This window comes from Anomaloglossus baeobatrachus, chromosome 7 (assembly GCF_048569485.1).
Source record: "Anomaloglossus baeobatrachus isolate aAnoBae1 chromosome 7, aAnoBae1.hap1, whole genome shotgun sequence".
In the NCBI taxonomy this organism is placed as follows: domain Eukaryota; kingdom Metazoa; phylum Chordata; class Amphibia; order Anura; family Aromobatidae; genus Anomaloglossus; species Anomaloglossus baeobatrachus.
This window is the reverse complement of record NC_134359.1, coordinates 248,039,743-248,052,567: the sequence shown is the minus strand read 5'-3', so window position 1 is coordinate 248,052,567 and position 12,825 is coordinate 248,039,743. Positions and strand designations below refer to the sequence as shown.

The following is a 12,825-nucleotide window of genomic DNA, read 5'->3' as shown; positions in this document are numbered from 1 at the left end:
ATATGGTTTTTTTTGCAGGTGCGCTTTTGTGCGTTTTTAGCGGCCAAAACTGCAGCGTCAAAAAAACGCAGCGTGTGCACACATAGACTTACGGTCATTTTCCTTTCCTACAGGATGCCTCCTGTTTATCATTGGTCAAAAAATATATTCAAAGATCCTCCATTGCTGTGCTACAGGCAACCTCCTAATTTAAGGAGCATCATGATCCAAAGCTAAATGCCTTCAGACCAGGGCTGTGGAGTCGGAGTCGTGGAGTCGGAGTCGGAGTCGGAGCTCATTTTGGTGGAGTCGGAGTCGGAGTCGGTATAAAATGCACCGACTCCGACTCCTAAAATATATAATAAATTGGGGACAGGAGTGCAATGCAGAATGTGCTGAATATTTTACTAAATAATAACATTTAGTATAATGCTTATATTTAAGTGAAAAATTTATTGTAGTACAATGTGAACATCAGACATTTAATTGTTTTTATGATACAATAATCAAGATATTTGGATAGAACATAAAATATTTATTGGAATACAACTTTAGAACACAAAAAACTAATAAATTGTAAATATGTAAAATATATATATATATATATATATATATATATATATATACAGTGTATATACACACACAAGATATATATGTAATCTACTGTATATTACATAGTGTATTACATATTTACAATTTATTACAGTTTTTTGTGTTCTAAAGTTGTATTCCAATAAATATATTTTATGTTCTATCCAAATATCTTGATTATTGTATCATAAAAATTATTAAATGTCTGATGTTCACATACACATATTCATGTACTACAATAAATTTTTCACCTAACTATAAGCAATATATGTAGGAGTCGGAGTCGGAGCCGGAGTCGGAGTCGGAGTCGGAGTCGGAGTCGAAGGTTTGGCTTACCGACTCCACAGCCCTGCTTCAGACACACCAAGAGTAACTTATCCTTGCAATGTAAAGAGCTGCAAAACCTGCGCTCATGTACAGACCAAAGACCGGATACAGATCCCTAACACACAGAAGGACTATAAGATTCCTGGGACATTCACATGTTCCTCTTCCAACGTGGTGTACTTAATCCTGTGCACTATATGTCCTATTGGGGGTCTCTATGTTGGAGAAACAGGACAGAGACTGAGAGCAAGGATGAGATCTCACCGCCACACAATAACAGACAAAAAAACTCATTTACCTGTGGCCAAACATTTCTGTGCTCCAGGACACAACATAAACCACATGAAAGTAGTCATATTTAAAGGCAACTTCAGATCACAGAGCCATCTCAGGGTCTGGGAATACAAATTTATCACAATGTTTAACTCTGTGGACACAGGACTCAACCTGTCAGGAGGATTTATGACTCATTATAAAATCTGAGGAGTCTGCTCCAGAGACTGCCAGGGCACCATGCCTCTGATCCAACATGGATATTGGGACAATAAAAATCTCACACCACTAATCAAAGCTAATTAAGGATTCACTCTCTAAGCTCAGTGTTTGTTTATTTAAATGTCCTTTTACTATGCATCCCTCTACCCTGTTTTGTGTATATATTTGTGTTTCTTCAGATATTTTATTGAATGTTCTCAGTGAGAGGGACAAATTTTTGTTCCTCTCACTGAGAACATTCAATAAATTTTCAACTGGCTAACACGGTACCAAAACCTTTTCACTTGTAACCTTCAGATATTTTGTCATACCATGCCAGAGGAAGACTATATAAGGCTGGGTCCTTCCCGGAGGGATATCTGGCTGGTTTCTGTGTTGAGACTCCTAACAGAGGCTCCACGGACCTTTTTTGATTTGCATATTTCCCAGGGGGCAATGCACCTAGGATTTCACTGTCTTGAGCGCCCTTGTTGGCTGCTGGCAGTGTTTTCTCTGGCTGGTCTCCCCGAGATCAGTGATTGTTTTGTCTTGTTGGTCTACTAGGCATTGCTCCCACCTGGCCAGAATCCTACTCCACACTGATGAGGGGCAATACCCCGAAACAGCTGTCTGTGGATGGATACCTGGCCTTGGTAATTCCCTTGTCATATCTTTAAACTTGTCAAAGAGTTGGATATTGACTAAAAGAGCCACTTCATATGGTGGTTATGGTGGTTTCCTAAAAAGAGCCACTCCTTGGCTGGGTCCTTCCCGGAGGGATATCTGGCTGGTTTCTGTGTTGAGACTCCTAACAGAGGCTCCACGGACCTCTGGATGGTCTGACTGCCCAAAGTGTTCATGCACCCGAGTTGTCTGTGGATCCAGACTTCACAATGGTTGCTAGTAATCCTCACAACCTCGGCCAACAAGCTCAGGACACCTTTGCTCAGCATCATGAGAATGAGGAGGATGATGAAGAACAGGAATGCTTTGAAGTTGGTTACCAAGGGATTGACAACCCAAGCTTCAGGGCTGTCCAGCATGGATAGCCTGAGGAGGAGCAGGAGGAGGAGGAGAGAGAGACTGAGGAGGAGAGGAGGTTTAGGGAGACAGAATGTATACTTAGCAGTGACACACAAAGGTTTCCAGTTCGGAGTCTGGGACACATGGCACAGTTCATATTACACTGCCTTTCGCATGACTGTCGACTAGTCCACAGTTTGGCAGACAACAAATACTGGTTATTCCTTCCTTGACCCACGCTACAAAGACAAATTTGCTTCGCTACTTGTGGAGGCAAATAAGGATTGTACTACAGAAACATTCAAGAGGGCTGTAGTGGAGCGGTTGATGAAACGATTACCCTCAGATCATGCTGGCACCAGAGGTAGTGTGTCATCTCATGCAACAGGATTACTACAACAGAGGGCTACGCATAGTAGGAGCAACACAGGCGGGAGACTAATGTGCCAAAACTGGTCCATTTTCCACAAACCGTCAACTGCGACTCAGATAACGGTTAGGGGAACGATGACAAGGAGGGAACAGTTAAGTAAGATGGTGAGGGACTATGTTGGTGACCATATCAGCGTGCTTTCAGAGTCTACAGTTCCCTTTAACTATTGGGTTTCCAAGCTCAACACTTGGCCAGACCTCGCCTTATACGCTTTGGAAGTGCTAGCTTGCCCTGCTGCGAGTGTGCTGTCTGAGCGTGTTTTCAGCTCAGCGGGGTCAATAATAACAGACGGTCGCACATGACTATCCATGGAAAGTGCAGACAGTTTGACCATGATCAAAATGAACCATAGATGGATTGCCCCAGAGTATCTCAGGCCGCCTGTTAACAAGACCCAATAATAAGTGTAGCTCCAAAATTTGGATTTCTTATGTTTCTCATTCAAGACTATTTTGTCTTCAATCATCTAATGACACCGCATGACTAATGTAACTTGTTAGGCTGCTGCCGCCATGTAATTGTTTGGCCCAATCACCCCGGGCAATGTTTTTCAAGCCTTTGTACATTATGCACTGGCACAAGCACTGTCGAGGCTACACTGTCTAGAACAATTGATCAGGCAGTCTCTATTTGTGTTCTTTATTGATGCTGTGCTCCACTGTGTGTTAAACATAGCCCCCTGCAAAACCAGATTTTTTTCTAGCTTCTTGTCATGTTATGCTCTGTTGCTTATGCTACCACTTTTTTTTAAACTAAGCTGTTGGTAGCTCTTGGGAGTACCTTGTGATGCTTAGCTACATGGTGTCTGAACCACTACACCCTAGGGGAACTGAATGTATTAAACTTCTTGGCATGTTATGCCCTGTTGCTTTTGCTACCAATTTTTTTAAAATAAGCTGTTGGGAGCTCTTAGGAGTACCTACTGATGCAGTGCTCCATAGTGTCTGAACCATTACCCTTGGGAAACAAAATGTATTAAACTCCTTGGCATGTTATGCCCTGTTGCAAATCAAACCATTTTTTTTTTTAAATAAGCTGTTGGCAGCTCTTGGGAGTACCTACTGATACAGTGCTCCATAGTGTCTGAACCATTATTCCCTCTGGAAACTGAAAGTATTAAACCTCTTGGCATGTTATGCCCTGTTGCAAATCCTACCAATTTTTTGAAAAAAAAAAAAAAAAAAAAAAACTGTTGGGAGTAACTGCTGATGCAGTTCTCCATAGTGTCTGAACCATTCCCCCTGGGGAAACTGTTTTTTTTTTTAAATCCTCGGTGTTAGCTAGTGGAATGAAGCCTGAGTTCCAGACTCCAAACTCTGCCACTTCCCCTGGGCTGCCTGCTTCCCAAGCTGGTGTGCAAGAAGGTGGCGCTAATGCCTCCTTCTGCCAACCTGATGTTGGCCAAACTTAATCATCAACGACATCAGCTTCGGTGTCCCAGCGTTCCGTTCCATTGTCCATACCACAGACCTTCAAAAAGAAGCGAAAATACCCTGTTACGCACCCAAGGCCAGAAACCATAACTGCACACATTGCACGATTGATAGCCCTTGAGATTTTGCCGTATTGGCTTGTGGGAACAGAGGCTTTCTGCGACCTTTTGGTGGTCTGAGAAAATGAATGTATTAAATTCCTTGGCATGTTATGCCCTGTTGCTTATGCTACCATTTTTTAATAAAAAGCTGTTGGGAGAACCTACTGATGCAGTGCTCCAGTGTCTGAACCATTCCCCCCTGGGGAAACTGAATTATTTTTAAATCCTCAGTGTTAGCTAGTGGAATAAAGCCTGAGTTCCAGAGTGAAACAACTGCTACTTCCACAGTGCTGCATTCTTCACAAACCGCGGTCTATGCAGCAGGCGATGATGCCTCCTGCTCCCAACCAGCGTTTGGTCAGATGCAATCATCATCGACATCAGCTTCGATGTCCTAGCGTGGCGTTCAATTGTCCATAAAACATACATTACTGAATCATTTGAATAGAATTTGAATAGAGGGCCACTTTAGTGGTGCTGGTGGAGGAGGAGGAGGAGGAGGAGGAGTGCAAGGCCAACACCCAAATGGCCACATTGGCAATAGCACTGTAAAGTGTTATGGAGTACGTATTCCAACTTTTACACTAATGATATAGGGGATGCAGAAAACTACAAATGACTGCCATCCCTCCCCAATGTATGTTACAGGGCCGACGTGAGAGCCCTAAGAAGTCTGAGACTTGAGAACAGCCAGTGGCCCATAGAGGTGGTGCTGGTGGAGGAGGAGGAGGGCAAGGTCAACATCCCAATGGGTATATTGTAGCTGACCTTTTAAAGTGCTATCAAATATGTCCCAAAAAAGGAGGTGTGAGACAGACAATATAATGTATAAGTTACAGTCCTTTCTAATCGAAAAAGGAAAAATGTAAAAAAGAAAACGTGTGAACATATCCTAAAGTGTTTTTTTTTTGGGAGTTCGAGGCTTGATTGGACGTTTTATTACATTTATTAAGCACTAGAAACTGATTCTTAGCAATTTCCCCTTTTTTACTTTGGTTTGAGAGCTGTTCTGGCGACTATGTAAATGCCGCGTGCTGCTCTGACCACGTTATTCAAAAACACCAGAAATGCAGTCAGACACCTTCTACAGGCTGTGCCCATACTGTTTCAGCCTTTTTCCATCCATTTCAGCCTTTTCCTCAGTCACCACAGGTCACCCACGGGTCCAACATAAAATTATTCGAGTTTCCCATAACCTGCATTGGGGGTCGGATATTCGCGAATACTCGAATAGCTGGGAGGTATTCGTCGGAGCGAATAATAGGGTATTCGATCATTCCTATATTTTACAGTTCATTTTTTGCACGTTCAAAGATAGATATATATACAGTACAGACCAAAAGTTTGGCCACACCTTCTCATTCAAAGAGTTTTCTTTATTTTCAGAACTCTGACAATTGTAGATTCACTTTGAAGGCATCAAAGATATGAATTAACACATGTGGAATGAAATACTTAATAAAAAAGTGTGAAACAACTGAAAATATGTCTTATATTCTAGGTTCTTCAAAGTAGCCACCTTTTGCTTTGATTACTGCTTTGCACACTCTTGGCATTCTCTTGATGAGCTTCAAGAGGTAGTCACCGGAAATGGTTTTCACTTCACAGGTGTGCCCTGTGAGGTTTAATAAGTGGGATTTCTTGCTTTATAAATAGGGTTTGGACCATCAGTTGTGTTGTGCAGAAGTCTGGTGGATACACAGCTAATAGTCCTACTGAATAGACTGTTAGCAGCTTTTTTTCTTGACATAATACAAATTCTAAGTAAAGAAAAACGAGTGGCCATCATTACTTTAAGAAATGAAGGTCAGTCAGTCTGAAAAATTGGGAAAACTTTGAAAGTGTCCCCAAGTGCAGTGGCAAAAACCATCAAACGCTACAAAGAAACTGGCTCATACGAGGATCGCCCCAGGAAAGGAAGACAAAGAGTCACCTCTGCTGCAGAGGATAAGTTTATCCGAGTCAACAGCCTCAGAAATCGCAGGTCAACAGCAGCTCAGATTAGAGACCAGGTCAATGCTGTTAGGGCCAGATGGACGGGTAGACCCTGGAGGTGGATCCACTGGGCCGAACTCCCGGATGAGGGAAAGGAGTCCGGTAGCCGGAGCACTGTAGGTAGCAGGACAGTCCGTGCACTAGGAGAAAATGGAGAAGTCCCTGGGACCACGAGGTCACTGATGGTGGTCCGGGTGACGGAGCTCAGGTTCGGAAGCCGTGATGGTGTCAGGCGGGGTCCGGAACCGTTGGAGCGAGATGACGGGTCACCGCAGGGATCCGAGATGGTACGGACTGTCAGGATGGCAGATGGGCAGCGTTCGGGGTTCGAGGTACCGCAGGACCGGATGGCGATGCAGGATCGGCTCTAGAAGACAGAGAGGTAAGTATCTCACAGAACACAAGGAGACCTGACTCCTAGCTTGGGAAAACACGAAGAACAGGCCCCGCTCCCTTGGACATTAACCCCCTATATACCCTGTACCTGTGTGCATCATTTCCTGTTAATTGACACTGGCCCTTTAAGAAAGGGTCAGTGACCGCGCGCGCGCCCTAATGCCCATGCGCGCGGCCCGGGTGCCAGAAGCCAGGGCAGGAAGCTGAGAGGAGGACGCAGGGGAGCCGGCCAGGGACTGGGAAGCCGTCGGGCGCCGGGAGCGGAGACCAGGGGGCCTGGGAAGTACGGGCACCGGAGGCTGGAGAGCGGGGAGCGTGGCAGGTGAGCCGGGGAGCGGAGCAGAGGACCCGGGGAGCGTGACAGTACCCCCCCCCCACGCCCCCCTCCCCGCAACCGGGACAGGAAGGCACGGATCAGAGGAGTGCCCACGTTCTCCCTGGGCTCCCAGGATCTATCCTCAGGACCATACCCTTCCCAGTCCACCAGGAAGAACTGCCGACCACGTACGGTCTTCATGGCCACGATATCTCTTACCGCATAGATGTCGTCCTCAGCAATAGGAGGAGGAGCCGGACTGGCGGCAGCGGAGAAGGGACCGAGGACAACCGGCTTGAGCAGAGAGACGTGGAAGGAGTTGGGGATTCTCATCGTGGCCGGGAGCTGCAGTTTGTAGGAGACCTCATTGATCTTGCCGAGGACTTTAAACGGTCCGATGTAGCGAGGTCCCAGCTTGTAGGATGGTATCTTCAGTCGGATGTACTTGGAAGCAAGCCAGACGAGATCTCCCGGAGAGAAACACGGAGGATCCAGACGTCTCTTGTCTGCGTGTCTCTTCATCCGCAGGGTTGCCCGTGCAAGGGACGCCTTAACTGAGTCCCAAATGGTTGTAAAGTCACGGAGTACTGCATCAGCAGCAGGGATGTCCGAGGACGAGGATACAGGCAATGGGACAGACGGCTGAAGTCCGTAGACGACATGGAAGGGAGAACTGGAGGAGGACTCACTGACGTGGTGATTATGGGAGAATTCAGCCCAAGGAAGAAGCGTGGACCAATCGTCATGATGGGCGTTCACCTAGTGACGTAAGAAAGAGGTCAATATCTGATTGACCCGTTCCACTTGGCCGTTCGACTGAGGATGGTAGGCCGAAGAAAAGTCCAGAGTCACTCCCAGATGTTTACAGAGAGCCCTCCAGAAGCGGGAGGTGAACTGAGTTCCTCTGTCGGACACTATGTGTGATGGAAAGCCATGCAAGCGGAAGATGTGATGTATATAGGCGTCCGCGAGTTCCTGAGCAGAGGGCAGTCCAGCCATAGGAACGAAATGGGCCATTTTAGAGAACCGATCCACCACGACCCATATGACTGTGTGTCCGGAGGACAATGGCAAGTCCGTAATAAAGTCCATCGCTATGTGTTGCCAGGGAACTGAGGGTATGGGCAGAGGCAGAAGACGGCCATATGGCAGGTGTTTGGGTGTCTTGTTCCTGGCACAGGAGGAGCAGGCAGAGACAAAAGAGGCGACGTCCGTGCGAAGGGATGGCCACCAGTAATGACGTACAATAGCGCTCCATGTCTTCTTCTGACCTGCATGACCGGCTGTTTTCGAGGCATGGCCTCAGTGTAACACTTTTTGCCTGTCAGTCTCAGAGACATAGGTCTTCCCGGGCGGTATCTGGGCCAGGGTGACAGGAGCCACCGGAATATTCTTACTTGGACAGATGATGGGTTGAGATGTCTCTTCCTCCTGTTCCACGGGCACGAAAGACCTAGACAAGGCATCAGCGCGTACATTCTTGTTCGCGGGTCGGAAATGAAGCTGGAAGTCGAACCGGGCAAAGAACAAGGACCACCTGGCTTGCCGTGGGTTCAGTCGCTGAGCAGTCCGCAGGTATTCCAGGTTTTTGTGGTCCGTGTAAACAATGACAGGGTACACTGCTCCTTCCAGAAGATAGCGCCATTCCTCCAGAGCCAGTTTGACCGCCAATAGCTCTCGGTCACCGATGGTGTAATTGCGTTCAGGCGCGGAGAAGCTCTTGGAGAAGAAACCGCACGTCACCATCTTCCCGGAGGAGGACTTCTGCATGAGCACTGCTCCGGCTCCCGAGGAGGAGGCATCCACCTCCAAGGTGAACTGGCGGTTTAACTCTGGACGGTGGAGTACAGGAGAGGAGGCAAAGGCTCGCTTTAGAGAGCCAAACGCGGCGTCGGCCGCAGGTGACCAGTCCTTTGGATTAGCCCCCTTCTTGGTCAAGGCGGAGAGAGGAGCAGTCAGAGCCGAGAAGTGAGGAATGAACTGGCGGTAATAGTTAGCGAATCCCAGAAAGCGTTGGATTGCCTTCAGTCCAGAAGGAGGAGGCCAGTTGAGAATGGAGGAGACCTTCTTTGGATCCATCTGCAGTCCGGTATCGGTGATGAGGTACCCCAGGAAGGGGAGAGAAGACTGTTCGAAGACGCACTTCTCGTACTTGGCGTACAGACGATTCTCTCTCAGTCTTTGTAGAACCAGTTGCACGTTCTCTCGGTGGGTCTGGAGGTCTGGAGAGAAGACAAGGATGTCATCCAGATATACCACCACACAGACGTAGAGAAGGTCCCGAAACACATCGTTAACTAATTCTTGGAAGACTGCTGGTGCGTTACACAGGCCGAAGGGCATCACGCAGTATTCATAGTGCCCATCGCGAGTGTTGAACGCGGTCTTCCATTCATCCCCTGAGCGGATACGGACCAGGTTGTAGGCACCCCGAAGATCCAACTTGGTGAACACACGAGCTCCTCTGAGCCGATCAAACAATTCGGGGATGAGCGGCAGGGGGTACTTGTTTTTCACGGTGATTAGGTTCAATCCCCGGTAGTCTATACATGGGCGTAGGTCACCCTCTTTCTTCTTTACGAAGAAGAAGCCTGCTCCAGCAGGAGAGGAGGATCTCCGGATGAATCCCTTAGCCAGGCTCTCTGTGATGTACGTAGACATGGCCCTTGTTTCGGCTGGAGACAGTGGATATATCCGTCCTCGAGGTGGTGTAGTTCCCGGGAGCAGGTCAATGGCACAATCGTAAGGACGATGTGGCGGAAGTACTTCGGACTCCTTCTTAACTAAGACGTCCACGAAGGACCAATAGGCTGAGGGCAGTCCCGGTAGGGACTCGGGAACCGGAGGTCGCCGGATGGGTTGTATGGTCTTCAGACACCTCTCATGGCAAGAAGGCCCCCATCGAGTGATATCGCCAGTGCCCCAGCTGACTGAAGGCTCGTGTGTCCGCAACCAGGGAAGGCCCAGCAGGATTTTATGTGACATATGTGGGAGGACGTAGAGAGCGATGTTCTCGGTGTGCAGAGCACCGATACGCAGTTCAAGCGGCTTGGTGATCCAGGAGATGGTGTCAGAGAGAGGTCTCCCATCCACAGAGGCAATCACAAGAGGTTTGGCGAGTGGAGTAACAGGCACCTGGTACTTGTCCACCGTGGCCTGCTGGATGAAATTGCCTGCTGCCCCAGAATCGAGGTATGCCTCAGCCGTAAACCGCGTCTCTCCCGTTGTCACTTGCACAGTCCATGTAACTGGGTCTGAGAGAGTCCCAGCACCTAGGGTGGCCTCTCCTACCAACCCTAGGCTTTGGAGTTTCCCGACCTCTCTGGACAGGCGCGTAGCAGGTGTGTGCCCTCTCCGCAGTAAAAGCAGAGACCCTTGGCGAGCCGCTCTGCTCGACGTTGTTCAGACTGTCGCACACGATCGATCTGCATGGGCTCATGGACGGAGACACCAGAGGCCGTTGACTGGAGTACGGCGGACTTCTGTGGAGGAGAGGAATGCCGTACCGGACGTCTCTCACGGGATACCTCTTTGGACCGCTCCTGAAAGCGTATGTCCACTCGAGTCGCTAGGGTAATCAGGGCGTCCAGGGTGGACGGTACATCACGTCCAGCCAGCTCATCTTTGATTCGACCCGATAGTCCTTCCCAGAAGGCGGCGGTTAGGGCCTCGTTATTCCACCCGAGTTCTGAAGCCAAGGTGCGGAAACGGATGGCGTATTGACCCACCGTCAGTGTTCCCTGACGTAACCGGAGAAGTGATGACGCAGACGCGGAGGCGCGTCCGGGTTCGTCAAAGGTGCTGCGAAAGGCCTGCAGGAACTCCTGGAGGTTCTTGGTCATAGGTTCCTCCTTCTCCCACAAGGGGTTCATCCACGCCAGTGCCTCGCCCTCTAGGTGGGACATGATGAAGGCGACCTTGGCTTGGTCGGAGGCAAACAGATGTGGCAGCTGCGTGAAATGGAGGGAGCATTGGTTTATAAACCCCCTGCAGGTCTTGGGATCTCCGGCGTACCGGGGTGGTGAGGCCAAACGCAGTCTGGAAGCATCCGAAGAGGCAGCCACGGGAGCGGGGGTCGTGGCTTGACTAGTGGAGGCTCGGGATGTTGAAGAGGTGACTGCCGCTTGTAGCGTGGTCAGGCGGGTGTCCACGGAAGTCATAAAGTTCAGCATGCGGGTCTGGACTTCACGCTGGCGTTGGAGTTCCTCATGCAAGGCCGCTAGTGCTTCGGCGGGATCCATGGCCTGTTCTTACTGTTAGGGCCAGATGGACGGGTAGACCCTGGAGGTGGATCCACTGGGCCGAACTCCCGGATGAGGGAAAGGAGTCCGGTAGCCGGAGCACTGTAGGTAGCAGGACAGTCCGTGCACTAGGAGAAAATGGAGAAGTCCCTGGGACCACGAGGTCACTGATGGTGGTCCGGGTGACGGAGCTCAGGTTCGGAAGCCGTGATGGTGTCAGGCGGGGTCCGGAACCGTTGGAGCGAGATGACGGGTCACCGCAGGGATCCGAGATGGTACGGACTGTCAGGATGGCAGATGGGCAGCGTTCGGGGTTCGAGGTACCGCAGGACCGGATGGCGATGCAGGATCGGCTCTAGAAGACAGAGAGGTAAGTATCTCACAGAACACAAGGAGACCTGACTCCTAGCTTGGGAAAACACGAAGAACAGGCCCCGCTCCCTTGGACATTAACCCCCTATATACCCTGTACCTGTGTGCATCATTTCCTGTTAATTGACACTGGCCCTTTAAGAAAGGGTCAGTGACCGCGCGCGCGCCCTAATGCGCATGCGCGCGGCCCGGGTGCCAGAAGCCAGGGCAGGAAGCTGAGAGGAGGACGCAGGGGAGCCGGCCAGAGACTGGGAAGCCGTCGGGCGCCGAGAGCGGAGACCAGGGGGCCTGGGAAGTACGGGCACCGGAGGCTGGAGAGCGGGGAGCGTGGCAGGTGAGCCGGGGAGCGGAGCAGAGGACCCGGGGAGCGTGACAAATGCCACACAGAGTTCTAGCAACAGACACCTCTCTAGAACAACTGTTAAGAGGAGACTGAGCAGCAGGCCTTCATGGTAAAATAGCTGTTAGTAAACCACAGCTAAAGACAGGCAACAAGCAGAAGAGACTTGTTTGGGCTAAAGAACACAAGGAATGGACATTAGACCAGTGGAAATTTGTGCTTTGGTGTGATAAGTCCAAGTTTGAGATCTTTGGATCCAACCACCGTGTCTTTGTGCAACGCAGAAAAGGTGAACTAATGTACTCTACATGCCTGGTTCCCACCGTGAAGCATGGAGGAGGAGATGTGATGGTGTGGGAGTGCTTTGCTGGTTACACTGTTGGGGATTTATTCAAAATTGAAGGCATACTGAACCAGCATGGCTACCACAAAATCTTGCAGCGGCATGCTATTCCATCCGGTTTGCGTTTTCTTGGACCATCATTTATTTTTCAACAGGACAATGACCCCAAACACAACTTAAGGCTGTGTAAGGGCTATTTGACTAAGAAGGAGAGTGATGGGGTGCTACGCCTGATGACCTGGCCTCCACAGTCACCAGACCTAAACCCAATCGAGATGGTTTGGGGTGAGCTGGACCGCAGAGTGAAGGCAAAAGGGCCAACAAGTGCTAAGCATCTCTGGGAACTCCTTCAAGACTGTTGGAAGACCATTTCCAGTGACTACCTCTTGAAGCTCATCAAGAGAGCTCATCAAGAGAATGCCAAGAGTAAGCAAAGCAGTAATCAAAGCAAAAGATGGTTA

At 49.3% G+C, this 12,825-nt stretch overlaps 1 protein-coding gene and 1 long non-coding RNA gene across 2 annotated transcripts in view; one reads left to right on the top strand and one right to left on the bottom strand.

Moving 5' to 3' along the window:
* LOC142246682 (uncharacterized) overlaps positions 1-12,825 on the top strand; it is a 451,192-nt gene that overhangs the window by 237,965 nt on the left and 200,402 nt on the right. The gene's annotated exons all lie outside the window — the stretch shown is intronic.
* Positions 1-12,825, bottom strand: part of LOC142245365 (uncharacterized) — a 94,550-nt gene that overhangs the window by 13,662 nt on the left and 68,063 nt on the right. The gene's annotated exons all lie outside the window — the stretch shown is intronic.